Here is a 25,841-nt window from a genome sequence, read left to right as displayed (position 1 = left end):
TGAAGGAAAATAATTTGCGCTGGTTAAATTGTGTTGGGATATGCACGGATGGTGCACCCTCAATGGTCGGCTCAACAAAAGGTTTTATAGCTTTAGCAAAGACAGAAAATGCAAATATCATATTTACTCATTGCTTTTTACATCGTGAGGCACTAGTCGCGCAAACCATTGGAAATGAATTAAGAAAAGTTATGGACAAAGTGATTCAAATGGTCAATTACATTAAAAGCAGACCTCTTAAATCACGAATATTTGCTCATATTTGTGAACAAATGGGGGCAAGGTTTAAAAAGCTCCTACTGCACACAGACGTTCGTTGGCTCTCAAGAGGTCGCGTGCTTTGTCGTGTATACGAATTGCGGGAAATGATGCTGAAGCTTTTTGAGGAAAATCAGCAACACGAATTCTGCGATCTAATTCAAGACAAACTTTGGTGCACAAAATTGGCATATCTTGCTGACATATTTGAACATTTGAATAAAATTAACACCAGTATGCAAGGAATAGGAGAAAATATCTTAACAGCAGTAGATAAAATTTGTGCTTTCAGAGACAAAATAAAAATTTGGGAAAGGAAAGTGAAAGAAGGCAGTTTTGAAATGTTTTCCAAAACTGATGAGTGCCAGCTGAAAAATGAGATCAGCCCGCTGATTGTTGACCATTTAACATTGCTCGGAGAGAAAGTTTCTCATTACTTTCCAAATGTTGAAATCCAAGACTATGATTGGATCAGAAATCCATTTCTTGCAACTGGGAACTTTTCACTAATTGAAGAAGAAGAATTAGATGAAATAAAAAATGATCGAAGTATGTTCATGATGCATGCAGAGGGTGATTTAGACAGCTTTTGGATTCGTGTTACAAAAATGCATCCAAACATAGGTAAAAAAGCGTTACATATTCTCTTGCAGTTTTCTACTACATACATTTGTGAAGTATCCTTTTCAACGATGACAAACTTAAAGACACTGAAACGTGGGTGCTTGAAAATGCTTGATGATGAAATGCGAGTGTCTTTATCAAATATTCAACCAAATATTGACCAGCTGTGTTCATCCTATCAGCCTCATATTTCTCATTAAAATAGTAAGACAAGTGCTGTTGGTTTTTATTCAAATTTTGTAATTCTTGTGCTATGAGAGACAAAAGAGCAATTTGGAAAAGCAAAGCGCAAGGAGGAAATTTTGAAAGGTTTTCCAAAACTGCTAAGTGCCTGCTGAAATGTGATATCAGCCCCCTGATTGTTGACCATTTAACATTGCTCGGAGAGAACCTTCATCATTACTTACCAAATGTTGAAACCCATGAAAATGCTTAATGCCGAAATGCGAAATATTGACCAGCTGTGTTCATCCTATCCACCTCATTCATCTCAATAAAATAGTAAGTGCTGTTGTTTTTATTCAAAGTTTTTCATTCTTGCACATATTTATATTGTTACTCATAAAGGACAACATGTTTTGGGAATATATGTGTGTTATATTACAAATCTTATTTTTTTCTTTTAAAAATCAGTTCAGTTCAGTTTAAAAATCAATGAAAGGTTTTCGTGAGATATGTTGTGTCCCCATACATTTTGATATAGTTGCAATTTATATGGCATGTAAGTATTTATCCTTCTGTCTTATATCCGGTTATTTTTACCTGAAAGTACTGAATGGAAAAACATATCACTTGTCTTATTTTCTGTTGCCTTTTGGCACGCTGCAATGAGGAAAGCGGTCCCACCTGAGTTCAATGCGGCGAGACCGGCTGATAGGTTGAATGATAGTTTTACCACTCGCAATATCCCCTTCCTGAACGGATTTTTGTATAACTCATATTCAGCAAGGCAACAGGTGGACTTTGTGCATGGTTGAAAGGGTTGGCAGTGCGTGCCCCCCCCCCCACCTTTTTGTGCCGTAAATCACTGGGGAATGTGTCAATGTGTGCATGATTATATTCTTGTTTCAGGCACAAACCTAATCTTGCTTACACCCAGTTTTGCCAGTCACTGTCTTTGTTAGAACAGCTTCACAATTGCTTTATTAACCTTCCTGCTTTCTCAAATTTGCTTGGAAATGCACCATTTGGCCACTATTTTGTCAAAATTTTCGCGGGGGGAGAACCCCCCCGGACCCCCCTGATGTGGTTTGGGCTCGCGCGCTGCGCTCGCTCGCATTACCGTGTCCCTACTTGAAGATTCTCTAAAAGGTGTGTCACCAACTTGAAAAGTTTGGAAAGCTGTGCTGTAGAAGATCCAGATCATTTTCTAGACTGCCGGATAGCTGACAAGGGTGGAGAGAGAGAGCATGTGTCAGCATTTCAGAGGACACCCGGTGAAATGCCCGTGCCGTCCCTCTAGAGGCTTCCAACGATCTTATGGAAGTCACGGTGGTAGAGGGGATATGAAAATGTATTAAATAGTGGTCGGACCACAATACCGGAGCCGGGGGAAGCGTGTTAATCAGTGTGGTAGAGAAAACTTGGTCGAGGATATGACCTTTGTTGTGTGTGGGAGCAAAGATGTACGGTGACAGACCCAAAAGGGCTGTAATATCCCACAATTTCACAACATCTGTGTCACTGCGCATGTCCATATGGAGATTAAAATCTCCTAACAGTATGCAGTGTTCAGATTTTAAGCAGAGTACGGAAAGCGCAGCCTGCAATTCCTCAAAAAAGAGACCTAACGGTCCCGGGGCTCTATAAATTAAAAGCCCGACACAGGCTTGATGAGGGGACAAGGAAAGGGTGAAACCGAGGGACTCACATCCCGCGATATTCTCAGTTGGAAAAGTTGCACAAGAAAAACGCTTGTCGACCACCATGGCCACCCCACCACCTCTACCTGCAACCCTGTCTGACCTGAAGATGATATAATCCGCAGGAACGGCATTAGCCAGATCAGGGCCAGAGCTCTCCCCCAGCCAGGTCTCAGTTAGAAAAAGGCAGAGCGGTGTAGACTCCGATAGCAGGTTGTAAATATCCAGAGAATGTCTGCTAAGGGACCTGGTATTAAGGAGAAAGCATGAGTGGTGTGTTGGCAGAATTGGGGGACAAACTGCGTTGGGTACAGTAAGACGCCAGCCACAACCGGGACAGGTCTTCTTCAGTGGCCGCCTACCAGGAAAGACACATCGGCAGTTAGCCACCCTTCCTCGCAATGAGAGGAGTTCCGCAGAGGAGTAGAGGCGCATGGTGTCAGGAGACAGGTAGCGCCCAAGGAAAAGAAAATGAAAACGTCCGCCACCGTCCGCTATCCGGGACGCTGACGGGCGCAGACGGGCTTTCCTTAGGCGCTCCTTCGGCGCGGAATAGGCGCGCCCACCACGCGCGTCCGCTGCGCGGAAAACAAAACGACTCAAACTTATAGTCGTGCAGGGTGGGAGTAAGGAGAGCCGCAATGCTGGTCCGCCGACCGGCGTGCTAAAACTCCTCCCAAGATGGCCCCCGTTACTATCCCCAAGTATACAGCGGCACCTCGTATGCCTAACTGGAAAGGGATGCGAAAGAAAAGCAAGTCCCCCCGCGGCGCTGTTGCCACCCAGCACACGCGGAGAAGACCAGAGAAAAAGAGCCAAGGAAGCAAGGAAAAATGCACCCGGCTTTCCGCCTCAGGTACAGAAACAGAAAAGGGGTCAGTGGGGAAAGACAGACTGGGTAAGCGACAGACACAGCCTGTTCTTGTTAAAAAATACAGCGTGACATGCAATCAATAAAAACAAATGCTCAAGGTACTTCATAGAAGTGCCACAACACACCAGACCCTAAAAGCACTTCCTCAGGTTTCAGCGTGGTAGAGTGGTACAAACTGACCCAGCGCGAGCTACAGCTCAAACTTATAGTCGTGCAGGGTGGGAGTAAGGAGAGCCGCAACGCTGGTACGCCGACCGGCGTGCTAAAACTCCTCCCAAGATGGCCCCCGTTACTATCCCCCAGTATCCAGCGGCACCTCGTATGCCTAACTGGAAAGGGATGCGAAAGAAAAGCAAGTCCCCCCGCGGCGCTGTTGCCACCCAGCACACGCGGAGAAGACCAGAGAAAAAGAGCCAAGGAAGCAAGGAAAAATGCACCCGACTTTCCGCCTCAGGTACAGAAACCGAAAAGGGGTCAGTGGGGAAAGACAGACTGGGTAAGCGACAGACACAGCCTGTTCTTGTTAAAAAATACAGCGTGACATGCAATCAATAAAAACAAATGCTCAAGGTACTTCATACAAGTGCCACAACACACCAGACCCTAAAAGCACTGACTCAGGTTTCAGCGTGGTAGAGTGCTTACTGGAGGTACCTAGTGGGCTAGTCTGACCCTAGGGATCCTTAGGATTCAAGGGGACTTAATCTCTCAATTTAGAACGGCCACAGGGCGCGTTTACACAGTGGTGAAGGGAGGGGACGGGGCCTGAGGTGACGTGTGCACACACGCCCTATGGCGCGTTTTAAGTTGGGGAAATAATTCCCTTTCAATCCTGAGGGACCCTGGGAGCCAACTAGCCCACCAGGTGCTTCCAGTAAGTGCCACTGCGCTGCATTGCAGAGAGGTGGTGCAGGCAGTGCCCCTTTTTACACCTCTCTGCAATGGCGCTAACTGGATGTGTGGAAATGTAGCTTGTAACTGAACATTATCTGTGCCATCTTGCCTCTCCCCAGCGCCACGCACAGCGAATGCACGGCTGCCATTTTAGGCACCCCACTCTCTCCCCGCTCATTCTCGATCGCCAGCGCTTTCCCCTGGCGCTGCGAGCATCCCCCGCGCGCCGGCCACCCCCGCTCTCTCATACACGGGCCATAAACCCTCTCCTTCTGCGCGACCCTGCCATGGAACCACATCCCACGCCCGACCGACATCCCATACATGGTCATGCATCTCTTTGATAACCCCCTTCCTCTGCGCCCCATTATCCGAACCGGTCCCAGGCCATCACCTAGCCCTGCGGATGCAGTTTATTGCCCCTACTGTAAGGGAAACACCCCACATCAAAGGGATTACAGTGGATCAAAGCCCCTACCCCCTGAGACCCGGCCGGTTGCACACACCCCCGGGAATTGGCAGAATGTCCAGCTGCGTGATAGCCATCTCCTACTGTAGATGGGGTGGGGACTTCCACTGTAGATATGTGTGGGAACGAGTTCGAAGTGGGGATTCCGAAGACGTTCTTTTATACATCAAAGTAATCTCAAGAATGTGCCATGTACAATAAAGTCATAAACCTGTGTATAAGAGGCCAGGCCTCAGAGATGCAGTTAGAGCACCTCGTGACGATACCTTGCTGTCTGATCTGATGTGTTCTGCTCCGAGGGAATAAAACTTTGTTTCCTGCCTTCCAGTCTCCGGCGCCTGCCTCTGTCATTGGTAAATTATCGAATGGTATGAGAGGCGATTACCGCCGGGCAATACTTGAAGGGTTATCGACTGAAACTGCCGCTACCATTTAACAATTGGCGTCCCAAGCGTGGGGCCCATCAGAGACACGTGGATCCAGTGGGAGAGGTCCTGACGACAGAGTGAACGACTGCAACGATCGGGAGAGCTCCTGCCCAATAGACCCTCGTCTGGCAGCCGATCATCCGAACTTCACTGGTTCCGAGCAGACCTCTCTCGAGTGATCTACGGTCCTGACTGGGAACCATCAGGAGTGCCGCAGCAATAACGGAGAGTAGAGGACGATCGGGCGCTGGAGGCGGAAGACGAGAAACTGTCCACGCGGTCCGGGTAAGGTCGTGATACACGACAAATTGCGAAATAATTGATTGATTGTTTGAAGTTTTGAAAATACTAGTATTGCTCATTGATTGTTCTCTTTGAGATATTCGCTGTCTACAAACGGGGAGGAGTAGAAATACTCTCTCTCTCTCTCCCTTTGCAGATAGTGAAGGGTAGGTAACGCAGACTTTTGTCCCCGTTGAAACCCGTCGTGCCTATCTTTATCTCCCCACTGATTGATTGTCCGAACATTGATTGTTTTGAAGAATAGTGCTCTTTGAGATATTCTCTGTTTGCAAATAACGTAGAATAGAAATAGTCTGTCTAGTCTTTGCAAATAGTGAAGGGTAGGTAACGCAGACTTTTGTCCCCGTTGTAACCCGTCGTGCCTATCTTTATCTCCCCATTGATTGATTGATTGATTGTCCGAACACTAGTTGTTCGATATTGGTTCTTTGGAGGTATTCTCTGCTTACAAATAACGAGGAATAGAGATATTCTGTCTAGTCTTTGCAAGCAGTGAAAAGATAGGTAGTGCTGACTTTTGTCCCCATTGAAACCCGTCATGCCTATCTTCTCCCCACTGATTGGTAGTTGGTTCTGCCCGGACTGCTTATTAGAGGTGGACCATCCGGCTCCACTGGAAGGCACCCCTAATAAGGACATGTTCACTAAATATGGACTAGTCGCCGTAGCTTATAGCAAGCTATGGCATAAATATACCAGGAAGGACCCCGAGAGTCAGTGGCCACTGATGGGATCCTTCGACGACCATAAGATAGAAGTGCTAGAAATGGCTCTGCGTAGCAATAAGACAACGCCTACTATGCTTGACAGTATCGGCATGTGGCGCAAAGAAGCAACGCAACGGAAAAAGAGGGAAGAAGTAAAGGCAGAAAAGGAATTACGAAAGGCAGCTCACCTTGCCGCTAGAAAGTTAGAAGAAGAAATAAAGGAGAGAAGGGAAACTAAACTAAGACAGGAGCCCGAAACCTCAGGCCAGTACGCTGTTAGGACCCCCTCTATGCTCTACCCTGAGTTGTCCTCTAAGCAACGAACGAATGACGAATTACTATTAGGTCCCCCAATCATTTACATGCCCCCTCCATACGCACCCTCCCAATCGGTAGTGCAACACCTACAACCCCCAAACACGAGCGAAAGCAGTACAGGGGCCTCGGTCCTCACGGCCTCCGCGCCGGCCGAGCCTCTTGTACAGAACACAACGTCGGCAACGACGTTGGATGACCCTGAGATAAGAAAGAAAGATTCCACCAGAATGAATCGACTAACAAAGGATGAACGAGCAGGAATCGGCAAGATAGTAGGGACACTGGTGGAGCGAAAGGAAAGTGAGGAGTATATAACAGATGTGTATAACTCGTATGCCGACAGCCGTAGACGACACTTTGTCATACGACTTTGTTACCACGCCCTGAATGCATATGAGGATAGGTACCGCGATAAAGGTCCCGAAGGCTTAGCGGCCCTACATAGGAAGGTAGACATTGGGGAAGAAGGAGAGGGCGATGTGACGAACCTCTTCACTCGTACACTCGAGGTCTATCGACACCTTAAAGAACACAGGCAGACAACCAAAACAGAAACCCCCATAGCGGCTAAGCCCCAGGAAGGAAGGACTGATACCATGATGCCCATCAAAGAGGCCGCCCCCTACTGGGTCCCCCCACGAGGTCAGGGAACACATGACGACATCAACCACCAAGATGCGAAGGGGAGGGTTGTATATAATTGGGTCTACCAGCCATGGGACCGACAAGATATTTTGACCTTTAGAAAAACTCTACCCGACTTAAGAAAGAACCCGACTGCCTTCTACACCGAACTAGGTACAGCCTTAGGCTCAACAATAATGACTTTAGCAGATATCGACTTGTTCTTCGGATTATGTCTGCCGGCTGATGTGTGGAAACAAATCCGGAAAGTTGACCACGCTGAGCCGTTCGGATATACCTGGGTACAACTCGATACCATAGATAAACAGCGAGAACCGGGACAGAAACCCCCGAAAGCCATATTAGAGCTCCCAGACAAGATTGTACTTCAGTTGAAGACTCTAATCCCAGAAAGAAAGGTAGATTGGTCAATAGTGACGGCTTGTCGCCAGAAACCGCAGGAGGATGTGTCTGAATACTTCTCTCGGTTCGAGACTGTGTTTTCCGATTATAGTGGCCAGGACATGACCACTGCAACCGGACATCACCTCTTTGTCCAGAATTATGTGAAGGGTCTATCACAAGAAGTTTCTCAGAAGCTGCAGACCAGCGAGAGTAGTTGGGCAGCCTCCAAACCCGCAGCTATCCTCCAGATGGCCCAATACTACGAAAACCAAAAGAATGAGAACGATAGGGCGTCAGAAAGGAAGAAAAAGGAACTAAAGGAGAGGGTAATGATAGCACAGTTGCAAGGGGTGACCATAGGAAGAGAACCCCCGAAAGGGAATTACCAACCAACCGCCCCTAGAAAGCTACCCCCTAGAGACCATACCACTGCACCCTACAACGGACGGAGAGACTTAGATGGGAATCAATGTGCGTTCTGTAGAGGGTTCGGACACTGGAAATCCCAGTGCCCGGTCCTTCTGGAAATGAACAAAAATAGGGACCCCAGAGACACAGCATATGACCCCAGAAATAGAGGACAGGGACGAGGGTACACGAACGACGCCATCAACGACAGGCCAGGCAGACCAAACACCTTTGATCGCCCCCGACAAAACCAGTGTCAACAGTCCGACTATGAAAGCACCCATGACTTCGCATAGGACCGCCAGGGGCAAGGGAGGGATCCAGTCGAACTCCGTGTTGACCAGCAAGGTCCTTACGTCACTGCTAAGGTCTTGGGCACAAAATCTCCATTCCTGGTAGACACTGGGGCGACACGTAGTGCGTTATCCAAACGACTGATTCCTAGGGCACCCTTGTCTGGCTCACATGTAACCTCAATAGGCTTCGATGGAACGCCCTCCACTAACCCCTTATCAGCACCAATCTCCTTTGACTTAGAAGATAACACCACTGACACAACCTTTCTGCTCTCCTCCAACACCCCCGATGCTATTATGGGACTTGATTTGCTAAAACATTTTCGAGCTACCATCAGATGCTCCCCAGACGGAGTTCGAGTCATCCTACACGATAACCCAGATCTGTCCAGACCCTGTCACACACGGCGTATGCTCTCTATAACCGATGCTGACATGTCCCTACTCGACACATTACCTTCACATCTATGGGCTAAAACCGACTCAGATGTAGGGCGCATGGTGATCGACCCGGTACACATAACCGTCCGACCGGACGCAGTGCTCCCAAAGCTTCCACAGTATCGGATATCACCCGAAGGCGAGAAGGCATTGGTGGAAATCATCGAGTCCCTAGTCGAGGCAGGAGTGGTAGAAGAAGTAGTCAGTAATGTTTGCAACAGCCCTATCCTACCCATTGTAAAGAAGCAAGGCGAGGGAGATGAGAAGGCCTACCGTTTCATTGTTGATTTGCGAGAGGTTAACAAAGTAGTCATACCCCAGTACCCCGTGGTCTCAGACATCACCACCATCCTCACCCTGATTCCATCCACTGCCACCACCTTTACTGTTATTGATCTCAAGAACGCATTCTTTTCCATCCCCATCCACCCAGACAGCCGCTACCTGTTCGGCTTCACTTTAAAAGCCCGTTCGTACAGATTCTGCAGGGCACCCCAAGGCTACACTGAGAGTCCCAGTATTTATAGCCAAGCCCTCAAGAGGCAACTAGATGCAGTCCAACTACCCGATGGAGTGGTGTTGATACAGTACGTCGATGACATTCTTTTGGCGGCCGACACCACTCCACTTGCCGTCACAGCCACCATTCACCTCCTCCGCTTCCTCGCGGAGAACGGTCACAAGGTCTCCAGGAAGTAATTGCAATTCTGCCAACCACAAGTAACATATCTAGGCCACCTACTATCCAAAGACGGGAGAAAACTTACCCCTGACCGAATTCAGACCATCCTAGAAACCCCTGTTCCCAAGACTCAGAAGCAAGTACGGTCCCTAGTAGGCCTCACCTCCTTTTGTCGACAATGGTTGCCAAATTTCAGTCTTATCATAAAACCTCTGCTTTCCCTGCTGGCTAAAGATGTCCCCTTCCCCCTCCCCTGGACACCCGAATGTCAATCCTCCTTCAAAGAATTACGAGACGCCCTCTGCTCGGCCCCAGTCCTAGGAACCCCAGACTACACTAAACCTTTCTCCCTCTACACCCACGAAAGGGAGGGATGTGCGTTGTCTGTCCTAACCCAGTCCATAGGCCCTAAGCAACGCCCTTGTGCCTACTTCTCTGCCACTCTTGACCCTGTAGCCAGAGCTTTGCCCGCCTGCCTTCGAGCAGTAGCCGCCGCGGCTATCTCTATCCGGCAAAGCGAGGGGATCGTGCTCTCAAACCCCCTCACAGTATTGGTACCCCATGCGGTTGACACCCTCCTGAACCAAACCAAGACTCAACACCTGACTAGCGCACGACTGACTGGTTATGAACTGACTCTGCTTGCACCCCACATCACATTGAAACGATGCACCACTCTGAATCCAGCTACTCTACTGCCTCTTGCTGACGCTGACCCCAATGCGTCCCCTATACATGATTGCGTGACCCTCACCGACGAACAAACCAAGAGTAGGGTTGACCTCCGGGATACTGCCTTCCCGGACCCTGACGGAGAACTGTGGGTGGATGGCTCATGCATCAAGCTCCCCGATGGCACCACCTCAGCTGCCTATGCAGTCACCACAGCCCGAACAGTTGTTGAGACAGCCCGCATCACACAGCGATCCGCACAGGCGGCGGAACTAATTGCTCTCACACGAGCCTGCATCCTGGCAGCAGGGACAACCGCAAACATTTACACAGACAGTCAGTACGCCTTCGGGGTAGTTCACCACTTTGGGCTCTTATGGAAAGAGAGGGGATTCTTGACTTCTCATGGCACACCCATCCTGCATGGAGATCTAGTCTCTGCCCTGACCGAAGCAGTCCTCCTCCCCACACGGTTAGCTGTGATCAAATGCCAGGCACACAAGAAGGTGACAGACATTATAGGACAGGGAAATGCACTGGCTGACATTACTGCCCGAACCACAGCCGAGAATAGGTCCACGACCCGTATGTACGTGACCAGGTCACAAACTGAGAAATGGAAGGATGCTAGGGAAACAATTAGGGATATCAAACTAGCCAGCACATCACACGAATTAACTGAATGGGCCCGGGTGGGATTGAAGGACGATGACGGTTGCTGGCGAACTAAAGACTTGAACAAATGGTTGCTACCAGATTCATACTTGATCCCCATGCTGACCATGGCACACTCCCCCGCACACATAGGGTCTGCCCCCATGATCGAGCTCATCTCCAAAGTCTGGCACAACGACAAAATCCCAGACTCAGCCAAACGTCTGGTCCAACAATGCCTAGTATGCCTCCAACACAACCCTGGGAAAGGAACTGCTGTACCCCGGGGAGGGTTTGGGGTCCCCAATCACCCCTTTGAAGTCCTACAAATGGACTATGTCCAGTTAGAAAGGTGCCACGGTTTGAAGTACGTACTTGTCGTTGTGTGTGCCTTCAGCAAGTGGGTGGAAGCCTACCCAACCCATGACAACACCGCTATGACTACCGCAAAAGTACTACTGAAGGAATTCTTCCCCCGATACGGCCTTTGTCGAATTTTGTGGAGCGACAACGGCCCCCACTTCGTAGCCGAAGTTATCCAACTCATCTTAAAAGGGTTGGGTGTAAAACAGAAATTCCATGCGGTCTTCCATCCCCAATCTGCAGGCTTGGTTGAGCGACACAACGCCACATTGAAGCTTAAGATAGCAAAAATAGTCGCCACCACAGGACTGAGATGGCCAGACGCTCTCCCGCTAGCATTGCTATCAATGCGTTCCACCCCCACTAAACACCACTTAACCCCCTACGAGGTCGTTTTCGGGCGGCCCATGAACCTTTGGGCTGCTCCAAAGCCAACATCCATCCACGACGTCCCGGACGTCCTCATGTCTGACTATTTGTATAACCTAACTAAAACGTTGTCTGTTATCCATCAGCAGGTGCTGCACGCCATTCCCGATGTTTCCAGGGGCCCCGGACACAACATCCAACCCGGTGACTTCGTCTTAGTGCGTAACTTCCAGCGCACCAAGAGTCTGGAGCCCCGGTGGATGGGCCCCCTGCAAGTCCTGATCACCACCCGAACAGCTCTTCGAGTGGAGGGGAAACGCAATTGGCTGCATGCACACCACTGCAAGAAGGTATCACCGACCCTGACAACCACGGACAACATCACCGCCCAAGAAGAACTTCTGGACAAAGACCGACCATCCCTGAGCCGCTGCCCAGATACAGAGACACTTGAGTTAGTAAGATATCCTGATCCCACCGTGCCATCCAAGGAAGGGTATAACTTGCGACGAAAGGAGAGAACTTCGGCTAAGCAGACCACAGGCTAAGTGGAAATCTCAGAGCGGTAGCCTAGTCACCTCAAAGGCCACCAGGAGAGAAACTAAACAAAGTCTGTGGTTCTGCCCGCTACCGAGTCTCTTGAAGGTGATGGAAGCGCCCGACATGAAGATGATGGAAGCAACCGGACGTCCGAAGATCCACTACAAAAACCCAAAGACTGACCGAATGCACAGCTTAAAGACTATTGCACTTTTCATTACCCTTCTCTTTTGCCTTCTCCTCGTGGTCACCTTCTGGATCATGGAGGAGAGCACACCCGCTCATAAGACATTGCTGACCACCGTTCAACCTACCACCACGAAAGAACACCATCTGATCTCACTTTCACCCCAACTCCGAGAAAGGCGTAAGGAGTTCTGGAATAACTCTTTTGTGCAGTTGCTCCACCAACACAATCTTGCCGCCAACGCCACTAATTGCTGGATCTGTGGGTTGCTACCACATGCTACTGGACACTCTATCCCTTTCATCCCTTCACCTTTTTCTGTCCATGGTTCCTGCCTCGCCTGGCTAATCCTCCTGCAGGAAAGCTACAAGGACAATGCCACTTCCGGCAGAACCATGTCACACTTCTACCATGGGTTCTGGCTGAACAAAACTGGAAGAACTTCTGCCCTCTTCTGCCCTCTGAGATCGAACACTTCCTTTCACATGGACATCCCTGCCAAAGAACGAGTTGAAATGCAAGTGTTCAACAACCCAGCCAGACCCACCTTCTCTTACCTCCGGAAACGGACGGCCGCCACCCTAACAGTGGCCCTGTCCGTCATCAACATCACTGGATTTGTGTGCCTCGAAGGCCTGGGGGCGCAGCTGGTGGGCCACAGCTCCTGCCTCATCACCCGAACATTGGACTCAGTTGACCCACCCTCCTTTGTTGCCTCCCCAAATATGTACTTCGTCTGTGGTACTAAGGCCTACACCTGGCTTCCGAAAGGTTGGGGAGGCACCTGCTACATCGCCTTTGTCCTTCCTCCGACATATGTGGCTCCAGCAAACCATCACCGACAGAAACGGGCCAAAGACATTGTGCAAGCCGACTCCGCCGGAGCACAGTTCATGGACGCAGTAAAAGGCCTTGTTCCACTCTGGGGTCCAATGGCAAACAGCCGTGCCATCCGCCACTTAACCCAGGCAGTCGAAACGGCGATGAACATTACGGCTGGCGCCCTCGCCAACAACACCGCCGAGCTCCAGGCCGTCCGCTTAGTGGCCCTTCAGAACCGCCTCGTTCTAGATGTGGTTCTGGCTGATCGTGGAGGAGCATGCCGCATCATTGGGTCCAGCTGTTGTACCTACGTACCGGATAACTCACCCTCAGTCTACAAAGCAATTGAACACCTCCACAGACTATCCGCAGAGGTCCATCAAGAGCAAGAAGAATGGTCACTGGGGAGTTGGTTTTGGGACACTATTAAAAGTTGGGGATGGAGGCTGTTTTCATTTATCCTAATACCGATTGTGATACTATGTGGATGTTGCTTGGGGATTCAGTGTCTGCCACCTTTATGTTCGCTTTTTATGAACTGCATCTGCCCTAAGACTTTGGACTTTGAAACAGAGCGAATGAAAGCTCTGTATGAGGTGGAAATTCGTAGTATTATGGGGATAGATCCGAACTAGACAAGCTGGCGAGATATGTTAAAAGGGAGGACTGTGGAAATTTAGCTTGTAACTGAACATTATCTGCGCCATCTTGCCTCTCCCCAGCGCCACGCACAGCGAATGCACGGCCGCCATTTTAGGCACCCCACTCTCTCCCCGCTCATTCTCGATCGCCAGCGCTTTCCCCTGGTGCTGCGAGCATCCCCCGCGCGCCGGCCACCCCCGCTCTCTCATACACGGGCCATAAACCCTCTCCTTCTGCGCGACCCTGCCATGGAACCACATCCCACGCCCGACCGACATCCCATACATGGTCATGCATCTCTTTGATAACCCCCTTCCTCTGCGCCCCATTATCCGAACCGGTCCCAGGCCATCACCTAGCCCTGCGGATGCAGTTTATTGCCCCTACTGTAAGGGAAACACCCCACATCATAGGGATTACAGTGGATCAAAGCCCCTACCCCCTGAGACCCGGCCGGTTGCACACACCCCCGGGAATTGGCGGAATGTCCAGCTGCGTGATAGCCATCTCCTACTGTAGATGGGGTGGCGACTTCCACTGTAGATATGTGTGGCAACGAGTTCGAAGTGGGGATTCCGAAGACGTTCTTTTATACATCAAAGTAATCTCAAGAATGTGCCATGTACAATAAAGTCATAAACCTGTGTATAAGAGGCCAGGCCTCAGAGATGCAGTTAGAGCACCTCGTGACGATACCTTGCTGTCTGATCTGATGTGTTCTGCTCCGACGGTATAAAACTTTGTTTCCTGCCTTCCAGTCTCCGGCGCCTGCCTCTGTCATTGGTAAATTATCGAATGGTATGAGAGGCGATTACCGCCGGGCAATACTTGAAGGGTTATCGACTGAAACTGCCGCTACCATTTAACAGATGTACCTAGTGGGCTATTTTGCCCCTAGGGACCCTTAGGATTCAAGGGGGCTTAATATCCCAACTTAAAAGGGCCACAGGGCGTGTTTGCACAGTGGGGAAGGGAGGGACGGGACCTGAGGTGACGTGTGCAAACACGCCCTATGGCGCATTTTAAGTTGGGGAAATACTTCCCCTTTAATCCTGAGTGCCCCTGGGGGCTAACTAGCCCACCAGGTGCTTCCAGTAAGCGCCACTGCGCTGCAGAGAGGTGGTCCAGGCCGTGCCACTTTTTACACCTCTCTGCAACGCAGCTCTGTGGCGCTTACTGGAGGTACCTAATGGGCTAGTTGGACCCTAGGGACCCTCAGGATTCAAATGAACTTAATTTCCCAACTATAAACGGCCACATGGCGTGTTTACACAGTGGAGAAGGGAGGGGACGGGGCCTGAGGTGACGTGTGCAAACACGCCCTGTGCCCTTGTTTTAAGAGGTAGTTTTAATCCCCCTGCCCTATTATATACTAGGGGCTTACAGAGGAGGTCATGCTAATCACAGGAGGACCCCAACGCATAGTGTTCCCTAGTGTATGTAGGTGTTTTCACTGTATTCTAAGTGTCTTTTAACATAGCACTGGCTCTAGGACTGGTTAGTCAGACTCAGTTACCACCAGTATCCGTCTGAAAAAGTTGAGGGTACAGAATGATTTTGCAACAAGGCTTCTTTCTGCTCTTCTATTTGTTCTTTCTGCACGTTATCCTTCTTCCTGCACTTTTCCTCGTCTTTGAGGACTTCTGTTGCTTCTTTCTGCATTTCTTTTTTTTCTTTTTGTGCGTTGTTTCTTCTTTCTTCACATGTCCTATCTCTGTAGGCATAGTTAGAAATTAGCATTTAAAAATCCTTTGAAATTCACTGAAAAAATCATAGGTTTCAGGCATGTTATAGTTAGGAATTAGCATTTAAAAAACCTTAGAAATTCACTGAAAAAAACATAGGTTTCAGGGGCGTTATAGTTAGCTGGACTTTTCACTCGTACAAAACCACTGAAATTCCCCCGTTATAGTTAGTTCAGCTAACTATAACTCGCGCGCCCGCAATACACTGCTGATGATGTCACATATTACATCACTCATGACATGGTCAGTGACATCACTCAAATTTATCACTGATGTCATCTCAAATGATATTGATGAGTGACTGCATGTATGAGTAACTCTATGGGTGAATGAGTGGATGTGTGTGTAGACCTAGGAATCAGTCAGTGCATATTTAGTAACTGGTATTGATGTGTCTATTTTTCTTTAAATGGTAATCTGTATTTTAGAGTGGGTGTATCAAAGGTTAAATTCAGGTGTGAGGAGGTGCATCAGATTTTCACGTGGATAATGTCATCAGTGATGTCATTTGACATGTCATCAGTGATGTCATCAGTGATGTCACTAACCATGTCAGGAATGATGTAATATGTGACGTCATCAGCAGTGCATTGCGGGGGCGTGAGTTATAGTTAGCTGAACTAACTATAGTGCCGGAATTTCTATGGTTTTATACAAGTGAAATGTCCAACTAACTACAACGTTGCTGAAACCTATGGTTTTTTCAGTGAATTTCTATGTTTTTTTAAATGCTAATTTCTAACTATAACGTGCCTGAAACCTATGTTTTTTTCAGTGAATTTCTATGGTTATTTAAATGCTAATTTCTAACTATAACGTGCCTGAAACCTGTGTTTTTTTCTGTGAATTTCAAAGGTTTTCTAAATGAAAATTTGTAAGTCTAATGTACCTCAATCCTATGTTTTTTTTATTTTCTATATATATATATACATATATATATTTTAAAACATTGTGAATAATTTTTAGTTATGAAAACTTTAGTCAATCTTTTTAAAAAAAAAATATACAGAAGTCGTGCACCCTTTGCGCACCCTACACGATGGCTGCGCGCATTCTGGTAGCCATTTTGAAAAGTCGCGCTGGGGTCGCGACTTCGGCGTAGTTTGTAAAGTATGAAATATCTTTAAATGAATTATAAATACAAATTTTCCTTTAAGTGTTTGTCTACATTTATTAATAAAAGTATTTTTAAAGTATTATTTTCAATATAATTTCGACTAAACATTAGTCGATTATTATTCGATTCGGAGGTTAGGAGGGATGGCCATTTTGATTGATCTGTTTTACAAGATTTTTTGGTCTAGTCAGGTGGACACCCTCCTCCGGGTGAGGTACGGCTTGGGGATTCTATTCAAAAGGTGAGGAATCCAAAGTCAGAAGTATCCATCAGAAGAAAAAGTTCCTTACCTTCGGTAACGCTTTTTCTGGTGGATACAGTATCTACCTATGGATTCCTCACTGTCCCACCCGCCTCCCCGTTGTCCACCTGTTTCTACCAAAAAGATGCTATTACTGTTTGGCATGAATGTTTTTAATATGTCTTAATGATGCGTATGTTTTAATAGTGACAAATGCTTGATCTGTTGCTATTTCTTTATGCCTTTATTGGTTATGCATTTGTATGTATATACATATATATATATATATTTAGTATAGTATGTATACATGTAAAAATGTCTCGGTCCGCCTGTTTGCCTCGGTGGCACGGAAAAAATGGGCAGAACTGACATCAGCACACCGACGAGGTCCTCTTATGGCTCCGATGACGTCCTAAGGTGTCGCGAGCGGAACCGTGCTATTATGACATCCTCGTCGACGTGGGAGAGCTAGGAAAGAATTTCTGTGGAATGCTGGTGCAGGGGATATTCACCTAAGTGATCAGACTAGTCCTTTGGGAGCAACTGTTTATGTTGCCACTCCAGAAACTGAAACCAGTGATCCGAGGGCAGAGGCCCTACAGATGGCATACGAGGTGGGGTGCCCAGTCGTGTGCACCGGTGGGGCAGTGAAGTGACAAGCACCACAACCCACAAAAAAGGTAACGAGGGCACTGAATAACACAGGATCTTCTCTTTGTATCTGGCAGGAACAACGAGGTTAAAATGCCCTAGTTCCAAAATGTAGAATTAGTGCTACAACGGTCTTCAAGAGGACCTGCGATGCCGCTTATGCCTCCCGTACCCTGGAGGCGGCACATGGGTCATGCGGTACGGTCATACTGCGGTGGGACGCACACTTGTTGACCTCTCATGGCACTGCTCCACATTACAGGGAAGACGCTTTCTATTAGCTGTGTTTTCTGATGACGTGTTGCGCCGGCCCGTCCAACAACAGAACTTCTTTAGATCCAAACAAACTCTTCCACTCTCTCACCGGAACTGAAACCAGGCCTTGCGGACACTTTCACAATACAACAGCCGGGAATGCACTTTTTGGTAAAAAAAGCCAAATTCCTTCCTCCTAATTTATCAAATAAACGACTCACTGAAGAATAGGGGCCAGCTTCGATCAGTAACCGCCGTTACAACGACTTTTTTTACTTTGCGATACCATTACAACGCATGCATTACCATGCATGAGTTGTACATCGCGAAGTCATTACTACGCATTTGTTTAGAACGCATGGTCATTTACCATGCATGCCTTTACAACGAATTTTGTTGTAAAGGTATGTATGGTAAATGACCATGCGTTCTAAAAAACATGTAGACTATCCACGTCATTGTAAGGAAACAGAGGCTGTTCCGTTTCCTCACAATGACGTGCACCGCCCCTCAGAGACGACATGAAGCAGGAACCACGAGGAGAGAGGAACCATGAGGAGTGAGAGGTAAGGGGTAGTGTAGGGGGTCATGCTGGGGGTAGTGTTTTAGGGTTTAGGGTAGTGCAGTGGTGTTTGGGTAGTGTAGGGGGTCGTGCTGGGGTAGTGTTTTAGGGTTTAGGGTAGTGCAGTCTTATAGGGGTCGTGCTGGTGGTAGTGTTTTAGGGTTTAGGGTAGTGCAATGGTGTATGGGTAGTGTAGGGGTTGTGCTGGGGTAGTGTCTTAGGGTTTAGGGTAATGCAGTGGTGTTTGTGCTGTGTATGGGGTCGTGCTTGGGGTAGTGGTTTAGGGTAGTGCAGTGGTGTTTGTGTAGTGTAGGGGGTTGTGCTGGGGGTAGATTTAGGGTTTAGGGTAGTGCAGTGGCGTTTGGGTAGTGTAGGGAGTCGTGGTGGGGGTAGTGTTTAAGGGTTTAGGGTAGTGCAGTGGAGTTTGTGTAATGTAGGGGTAGTGTTTTAGGGTTTAGGGTAGTGCAGTGGCGTTCGTGTAGTGTAGGGGGTCGTGTTTTAGGGTTTAGGGTAGTGCAGTGGTGTTTGGGTAGTGTAGGGGGTTGTGCTGGGGGTAGTGTGTTTTGGTTTAGGGTAGTGCAGTTGTGTTTGGGTAGTGAAGGGAGTTGTGCTGGGGGTAGTGTTTTAGGGTTTAGGGTAGTGCAGTGGTGTTTATGTAGTGTAGGGGGTCTTGCTGGGGGTACTGTTTTAGGGTTTAGGGTAGTGCAGTGGTGTTTGTGTAGTGTAGGGTTCAAGCTAGGAGTAGTGTTTTAGGGTTTAGGGTAGTTCAGTGGTGTTTGTGTAGTGTAGGGGTCATGCTGGGGTAGATTTAGGGTTTAGGGTAATGCAGTGGTGTTTGGGTAGTGTAGGGGGTCGTGCTGCAGGTAGTGTTTTAGGATTTGGGGCAGTGCAGTGGTGTTTGTGTAGTGTAGGGGGTCATGCTGGGGGTAGTGTTTTAGGGTTTAGGGCTGTGCAGTGATGTTTGGGTAGTGTAGGAGGTCATGCTGGGGGTAGTGTTTTAGGGTTTACGGCAGAGCAGTGGTGCTTGTGTAGTGTAGGGGGTCGTGCCGGGGGTAGTGTTTTAGGGTTTAGGGCAGTGCAGTGGTGTTTGGGTATTTTAGGGGGTTGTGTTGGGGTAGTATTTTAGCGTTTAGGGTAGTGCAGTGGTGGTGGGGTAGTGTAGGGGGTCATGCTGAGATAGATTTAGGGTTTAGGGTAGTGCAGTGGTGTTTGTGTAATGTAGGGGGTCACGCTGGGGGTAGTGATTTAGGGTTTAGGGTAGTGTAGTGGTGTTTAGGTAGTGTAGGGGGTCACGCTGGGGGTAGTGTTTTAGGGTTTAGGGTAGCACAGTGGTGTTTGTGTAGTGTAGGGGGTCATGCTGGGGTTAGATTTAGGGTTTAGGATAGTGCAGTGGTGTTTGGGTAGTGTAGGGGGTCGTGCTGGTGGAAGTGTTTTAGGGTTTAGGGCAGTGCAGCGGTGTTTGGGTAGTGTAGGGGGTCGTGCTGGGGGTAGTGTTTTAGGGTAGTGAAGTGGTGTTTGTGTAGTGTAAGGTTCGTGCTGGTGGTAGATTTAGGGTTTAGGGTAGTGCAGTGGTGTTTGTGTAGTGTAGGGGGTCATGTTTTAGGGTTTAGGGTAGTGCAGTGGTGTTTGGGTAGTGTAGGGGGTTGTGCTGGGGGTAGAGTTTTAGTGTTTAGGGTAGTGCAGTATTGTTTGTGTAGTGTAGGGGGTCATGTTTTAGGGTTTAGGCTAGTGCAGTGGTGTTTGGGTAGTGTAGGAGGTCGTGCTGGGGGTAGTGTTTTAGGGTAGTGAAGTGGTGTTTGTGTAGTGTAGGGGGTCGTGCTGGGGATAGATTTAAGGTTTAGAGTAGTGCAGTGGTGTTTGGAAAGTGTAGGGGGTCGTGCTGGGGGTAGTGTTTTAGGGCAGTCAGAGGTGTTTGTGTAGTGTAGGGGGTCGTGCTGGGGGTAGTGTTTTGGGGTTTAGGGCAGTGGTGTTTGAGTAGTGTAGGGGTTCATGCTGGGGGTAGTGTTTTAGGGTTTACGGTAGTGCAGTGGTGTTTGGTTAGATCAACAACAATAGATCTCGCCAAGCATGCAGCGCATGTGCTGCGTCGCTAGGCGAGACCTAAAAGCATTGCACCAAGATGGTGGCAAACACTTCCTGGATTGATGTGTTGTCAGCCAATTAGAGCCAAGCTTGCGCGTGTAATTAGGTCCCGCCCAGATATATAAACAAATGTTTCCTTTAATATCTCAAAAACTACTTAACGGATTTACACCCTTTAAAAAAAGGTCTCTTTCTGAACCAAGAGCTACCATTTTGCCATTTGGTGTAATTCCGTCCAGCAGTTTCAGCTGTAACCGTGTCTAAAGTTTGCTATGGGGAAATTGATTTTCCAAACTCTATTTTTAGGTCTCGGCTAGCGTAGGCTGCGCAGACATGCTCGCTGGCGAGATTTAACGTTTTAGGGCAGATTTCTCTAGTGAGCTTTCCCTCGTTTTCATTGGCTGGCGTCACCGTTTATGCTAAACGGTGGCCAGCCATTGGAAAAGAGCGTGTAGTGACGTACACTTTTCTCTTTTAGAGCCGTCCCAGTTGGACTGGCTCGTTTGCTTTACGTTTGTAGTAAACGATTTCTTATCTTACTGGGCGTGTTTTCCTTATTTTATTGGGCTCAGGAATTTTTGGGGGGATGTTCTGATTCACTTTCTTTTGTTGTTTGTTTGCAGGCGGACGTAATCCTGTTTTCGCCTGTGTGCTTTTCAGATATTGAATGTAAGCGATGTTGTCTTTGTTTGTTTTGGTAATATTTTCTTTTTGTTTTCGTTCTAGGCGGACCGCATCCCGTGTTGGAAGGACCGAGCGGCGACGACCGACTGCTGTCACCAATATGTATGCAGCCCTGCCAGCATCTGTAAGGTAAGCGATGTTGTCTTAGTTTGTTTTTGCTAATGTTTTTGTCCTTTTTCTTTCTTTTACAGACGGACCGTCGGAAGGACAGAGCGGCAACGACCGACTGCTGTCGCCGGTATGTATGCAGCCCTGCCAGCATGTGTAAGGTAAGCGATGTTGTCTTAGTTTGTTTTTGCTAATGTTTTTGTCCTTTTTCTTTCTTTTACAGGTGGACCGTCGGAAGGACCGAGCGGCAACCACCGACTGCTGTGGCCGGTATGTATGCAGCCCTGCCAGCATCTGTAAGGTAAGCGATGTTGTCTTAGTTTGTTTTTGCTAATGTTTTTGTCCCTTTTTTCTTTCTTTTACAGGCGGATTGTCAGAAGGACCGAGCGGCGACGACCGACTGCTGTCGCCGGTTTGTATGCAGCCCTGCCAGCATCTGTAAGGTAAGCGATGTTGTCGTAGTTTGTTTTTGCTAATGTTTTTGTCCTTTTTTCCTTTCTTTTACAGGCGGACCGTCGGAAAAACCGAGCGGCGACAACCGACTGCTGTCGCCGGTATGTATGCAGCCCTGCCAGCATCTGTAAGGTAAGCGATGGCTTAGTTTGTTTTTGCTAATGTTTTTGTCCTTTTTTCTTTCTTTTACAGGCGGACCGTCGGACGGTACGAGCGGCGACGACCGACTGCTGTCGCCGGTATGTATGCAGCCCTGCCAGCATCTGTAAGGTAAGCGTTGTTGTTTTTGTTTCTTTTCGTTAATGTTTTTCTTTCTTATATATAAGTATAAGTGACTTGTGTGTGTGTTTTTTCTTTAGGACTGTTCCGATGGACCGCCAGGAAGCTATCGAGTTGCAACACGTGGACACACAGGTACAAGTTCTTTTTTTATTATTAATTACAATGACATGTTTTGGGTTATTTGGAGTGTTTTCTTTTTGTTTACTTCTAGGCGGTGCAGCCGGGCGGGGCGCAGCCAATGTAAGGTAAGTGTAATGTATGCATCACGTTTTGATATATTTTGTTTATAAATGTAGTGAGTTTAATGTATGTATCACGTTTGTATATATTTGTTTTATATTTTTAGTTTGCAAGATATATTCATGCGTGTATTTTTATATACTCTGCTTGCGTTTCTTTTTGTATTCGTATTGGTCTTTCTGTTTATCGTTTTGTTTTCAAAGTAGTGAATATGCTTGTTGTCGTAGCTTATTTACGTATGTCATGTCAAATCTGCTGGCATTGGTATCCTCTGGTAAGTTCCATCATTCGCGGGACCGCCGGGCGGGACGTAGCCACTCTAAGGTAAGCCTAATGTATGTTTGATGTTTTTTATTATATAGTTTGTATTATATGTTGTCTGCTCTTTGCGTTTGTAATTGCAATGTTTTTGGGTCCCTAACTTGTGTGTGTTCTTTTTTTCAGGACTGTTCCGAAGGACTGCCAGCAAGCGACCGATTCGCAACACGTGGAAACACAGGTACAAGTTCTCTTTTTTTTAATTAATTACAACGACGTGTGTTGGGTTATTTGGAGTGTTTTCTTTTTTTTTTACTTCTAGGCGGTACAGCCGGGCTGGCCGCAGCCAATGTAAGGTAAGTATAATATATGTAGGCCGTTTTTATATATTTGTTTTTTAAATGTAGTCAGTTTAATGTATGTATCACGTTTTTATATATTTTGTTTATATTTTTAGTTTAAAAAAAATAATTCATGTGTGCTTACGTTTCTTTTTGTATTGTTATTGGTCTTTACTTCGTAATTGTGTTGTTATCAATGTTGCAAATATGCTTGTTGTCGTTACTTAGTTACGTATCTCATGTCGAATCTGCTGGCATTGGTATCCTCTGGTAAGTTCCATCATTCGCGGGACGGCCGGGCGGGACGCAGCCACTCTAAGGTAAGCATAATGTATGTTTGATGTTTTTTATTACATAGTTTGTATTATATGTTGTCTGCTCTTTGCGTTTGTATTTGCTATGTTTTTGGGTCCCTAACTGGTGTGTGTTCTTTTTTTCAGGACTGTTCCGAAGGACTGCCAGCAAGCAACCGATTCGCAGCACGTGGAAACACAGGTACAAGTTCTCTTTTTTTTTTTATTAACTACAATGACGTGTGTTGGGTTATTTGGAGTGTTTTCTTTTTTTTTTACTTTTAGGCGGTACAGCCGGGCGGGCCGCAGCCAATGTAAGGTAAGTATAATGTATGTATGCCGTTGTTATATATTTGTTTTTTAAATGTAGTCAGTTTAATGTATGTATCACGTTTTTATATATTTTGTTTATATTTTTAGTTTTCAAGAATTAATTCATGCGTGCTTACGTTTCTTTTTGTATTGTTATTGGTCTTTACTTCGTAATTATGTTGTTATCAATGTTGCGAATATGCTTGTTGTCGTTAGTTACGTATGTCATGTGGAATCTGCTGGCATTGGTATCCTCTGGTAAGTTCGATCATTCGCGGGACGGCCTGGGCGGGACGCAGCCACTCTAAGGTAAGCCTAATGTATGTTTGATGTTTTTTATTATATAGTTTGTTTAAACTTTGAGTTTTTGGTTAAAATATGAATCTGTACTTTTCTTTGACTGCTCTTACGCGTTTGTAATTGCAATGTTTTTGGGTCCCTAACTTGTGTGTGTTCTTTTTTTCAGGACTGTTCCGAAGGACCGCCAGGAAGCGACCGATTCGCAACACGTGGAAACACAGGTACAAGTTCTCTCTTTTTTTTATTAGTTACAATGACGGGTGTTGGGTTATTTGGAGTTTTTTCTTTTTTTTTACTTCTACACGGTACAGCCGGGCGGGCCGCAGCCAATGTAAGGTAAGTATAATGTATGTAGGCCGTTGTTATATATTTGTTTTTTAAATGTAGTCAGTTTAATGTATGTATCACGTTTTTATATATTTTGTTTATATTTTTAGTTTTCAAAAATTAATTCATGCGTGCTTACGTTTCTTTTTGTATTGTTATTGTTCTTTACTTCGTAATTGTGTTATCAATCAGACCCTCCAGCATTTTGCGATTTCGCGATTCACAAGATAATCGCGAAATCGGCTAAATAGCGCGATGACCGCGATATTTATGTTTTTGACTGCAAAAAAAAGTCTTGGCAAATAGCAAACAAAATGGTGACCTCTGATTGGCTTTACACGCACGTTACTACGTCGTGCCATACTAGCTAGTTTAGAGGTGATAAGTAATTTAACACGCCGTGTGGATTAGTGGAGCCAGGACAGCTCATGGCTCCAGCGAGACTGTCACCTGTGAGTGGGGGCATTGATAAAGGGGGGGGGGCTCCTGACACCAGGTCTGAGAGTGCTAACTCATTCAAGTTTGGCCATTGCGACCTGGGCGGGACTAGACACCAGTCTAGCAAGTGAAGGCCCTGGGCTCACAGTACACACTTTTGTATTGCTGCATTAGAGCAAATGCGATCACAACAAACAATGTGCTTTCAGTATTTAACACGCAGAATTGAAAAGCTGAAAGGTGAGTCAGACCCAGAGATCAACTGCAGCAGCCTGTATACATCTCTGTGGCAGGCGGATCTTCCTTCTGCGCAAAGCGAGAATCGCTTGTAACTCCACTCATTCCGGTTTCAATGAGGTCCTCGTGCTCCAGTAATCTGTCAGCATTTCTACACTTTGGGGCATCCATCTCTCTCCTGATACACCATAATAGCTGTTAAAAATACCGCACAGCCTACACAGCAAAAACAAATGCATCACACGAACAATCCAAACCACTGCATCCAAGAAAGCTTCTCTTCTGTATGCAAAATATGTCTTCAAAGGCGGCACAAACATCCCTGTAAATGTGTAAAACAGAGTATAGTCGGAACTGCGTCCTCTAAGATCGAGGCAGCCTGACCTTGCTCTTGACATCTGATGTGTATACTGGGGCTGAGCAGGTCGCAGGTTCAGACAGTACAGGAAAAACAGGTCTGTATGTGGCCAGATTTTACTGTGAGCTGTTCCCAATTCAATCTTTCATCCTTCCAAGGGTGATAATACAACTGTGTTTCAATTGGTTGATATGGGCAAACCTAAAGCTAGCACTAAAATTCGACTGAAGGATGGATGGGTACACATTTAGGTGGGAGATTTTCGGGCAGAAGAGGGAGAGTTGTGTTCCGTGATTTTAGTAAAGAGCAAGCAAGGCTTTAGTCAAAATAACAACTTTTCCAGTGAAAGTGGTTTATCTCTTTCCTGCGTAGGACTTATCGGCGTGGAAATCCATCTTTCTATTTTGGCATTTTAAAAGTTTGCGTTTACCAGGACTTTTGGGTTCCGGAATAGCGTGTACTCACCGAAAAAGGCCTTGACGCCTTGTCAGGGTAGTAAGCACTATATCAATGCAATTACAAGTCAAGGGTCCCTTCCCTTCCAGTGACTGTACCACCTACCCCCTACTGCCACCATCAACAGCCCATGCCCTATGCCAGGGAGCCCTCCAAGGAGTCTGTAGACATGCTCCGAGGAGCCTGCAGACATGCTCTGCATGCACCAGACATTGATAGGCCCTTCATTCCCAAGTCAAAGGTTCCTTCCATCTGTCCC

This window comes from Triturus cristatus, chromosome 10, assembly GCF_964204655.1.
Source record: "Triturus cristatus chromosome 10, aTriCri1.1, whole genome shotgun sequence".
Classification (NCBI taxonomy): domain Eukaryota; kingdom Metazoa; phylum Chordata; class Amphibia; order Caudata; family Salamandridae; genus Triturus; species Triturus cristatus.
The sequence above is the reverse complement of the archived record's forward strand: the minus strand, read 5'-3'. Positions refer to the sequence as shown.